General features: G+C 59.9%; 1 pseudogene; it reads right to left on the reverse strand.

Annotated features, from left to right (window-relative positions):
* LOC126446835 (large subunit ribosomal RNA) overlaps positions 1 to 2,500 on the reverse strand; it is an 8,002-nt pseudogene that overhangs the window by 4,288 nt on the left and 1,214 nt on the right.

The following is a 2,500-nucleotide window of genomic DNA, read 5'->3' on the forward strand; positions in this document are numbered from 1 at the left end:
CTGCGTCGACGGGCGGCGCAGCGGCCTCGCCCGCGTCAGGCAGCGGGCTCGCCGCTCCCCGGCGGGACGCCGGCTCTTCCCCCCGACCGATCTCAAGCGCCTCCATGAATTGGCGGACAAGCTGCTTGTGGGCAGCTTGCCGCCGTCGGCACTTGATTGCCTCAAGCGTTCGGTCGGGGAACATCCTGATGAGCTCTTGATTTACAAAGAAGAACCGGGCGTCCCTCTCGAGGAACAGTTCGGCCTCTGCCTTGGCGAGCGACAGGACTTCTTCCTCCGTCCACCTCGCGCGATGCCTCTCCGTGACGATCTCCGCGTTGGCGGCCGCAAGATGTTGGCGGCGGCGATGGACCCCGAGACCGTTCTTGGTTGTAAAGCTGCGGTGGCACTCACTACAGGTATACATAGCTGCAAAAGTTACAAGATTTTCGGCACGGCCGGTTGGCCGGCTAGGTGCTGGGGGAGTTGGGGTGGCACCTTCAGCGGAAGGGCCACCACTTATTCTCTGCTTACTGCCCCCAACTAAAAAAGGGATAGTGCGAGGGGGGGCTGGTAACCCCCCCAAGCCCCTGGTGCGGTCTTCCACTCTGCGAAATCAGCGGGCCCACGAGAAGGGGAGAAGACCGCAGGAGAGGAGAGGCTAAGAGGGCTAGGCCCATGTATTGCGCATCACTCTCCCTGTAACTATAACCCAAGGAAGGCACCTCGCAGCAGCAGCACGACTACATCAAGACCGCACTTCGAGAAGCCAAGTCCGGATGCAGCCACACCGCCGCCACTTGGCCACCTTAAGAGAGTCATAGTTACTCCCGCCAACCTGCACGCAGGTTGAAGAGAGAGTCATAGTTACTCCCGCCGTTTACCCGCGCTTGCTTGAATTTCTTCACGTTGACATTCAGAGCACTGGGCAGAAATCACATTGCGTCAACACCCGCTAGGGCCATCGCAATGCTTTGTTTTAATTAGACAGTCGGATTCCCCCAGTCCGTGCCAGTTCTGAGTTGATCGTTGAATGGCGGCCGAAGAGAATCCGCGCACCCGCGCGCCCCCGGAGGAGCACGCTAAGGCGGACGCGGCCTCGCAGCAAGGAAGATCCGTGGGAGGCCAAGGCACGGGACCGAGCTCGGATCCTGCACGCAGGTTGAAGCACCGGGGCGCGAACGCCGCGCAGGCGCGCGCATCCTGCACCGCCGGCCAGCACGAGGCCAACCAACGGCGAGAGCAGACCACGCCCGCGCTAAACGCCCGCACTTACCGGCACCCCTACGGCACTCACCTCGCCCAGGCCCGGCACGTTAGCGCTGACCCACTTCCCGACCAAGCCCGACACGCCCCGATCCTCAGAGCCAATCCTTATCCCGAAGTTACGGATCCAATTTGCCGACTTCCCTTACCTACATTATTCTATCGACTAGAGGCTCTTCACCTTGGAGACCTGCTGCGGATATGGGTACGCACCGGCGCGACACCTCCACGTGGCCCTCTCCCGGATTTTCAAGGTCCGAGGGGAAGATCGGGACACCGCCGCAACTGCGGTGCTCTTCGCGTTCCAAACCCTATCTCCCTGCTAGAGGATTCCAGGGAACTCGAACGCTCATGCAGAAAAGAAAACTCTTCCCCGATCTCCCGACGGCGTCTCCGGGTCCTTTTGGGTTACCCCGACGAGCATCTCTAAAAGAGGGGCCCGACTTGTATCGGTTCCGCTGCCGGGTTCCGGAATAGGAACCGGATTCCCTTTCGCCCAACGGGGGCCAGCACAAAGTGCATCATGCTATGACGGCCCCCATCAACATCGGATTTCTCCTAGGGCTTAGGATCGACTGACTCGTGTGCAACGGCTGTTCACACGAAACCCTTCTCCGCGTCAGCCCTCCAGGGCCTCGCTGGAGTATTTGCTACTACCACCAAGATCTGCACCGACGGCGGCTCCAGGCAGGCTCACGCCCAGACCCTTCTGCGCCCACCGCCGCGACCCTCCTACTCGTCAGGGCTTCGCGGCCGGCCGCAAGGACCGGCCATGACTGCCAGACTGACGGCCGAGTATAGGCACGACGCTTCAGCGCCATCCATTTTCAGGGCTAGTTGCTTCGGCAGGTGAGTTGTTACACACTCCTTAGCGGATTCCGACTTCCATGGCCACCGTCCTGCTGTCTTAAGCAACCAACGCCTTTCATGGTTTCCCATGAGCGTCGATTCGGGCGCCTTAACTCGGCGTTTGGTTCATCCCACAGCGCCAGTTCTGCTTACCAAAAGTGGCCCACTTGGCACTCCGATCCGAGTCGTTTGCTCGCGGCTTCAGCATATCAAGCAAGCCGGAGATCTCACCCATTTAAAGTTTGAGAATAGGTTGAGGTCGTTTCGGCCCCAAGGCCTCTAATCATTCGCTTTACCGGATGAGACTCGTACGAGCACCAGCTATCCTGAGGGAAACTTCGGAGGGAACCAGCTACTAGATGGTTCGATTAGTCTTTCGCCCCTATACCCAGCTCCGACGATCGAT

This window comes from Schistocerca serialis, unplaced genomic scaffold (assembly GCF_023864345.2).
Source record: "Schistocerca serialis cubense isolate TAMUIC-IGC-003099 unplaced genomic scaffold, iqSchSeri2.2 HiC_scaffold_435, whole genome shotgun sequence".
Classification (NCBI taxonomy): domain Eukaryota; kingdom Metazoa; phylum Arthropoda; class Insecta; order Orthoptera; family Acrididae; genus Schistocerca; species Schistocerca serialis.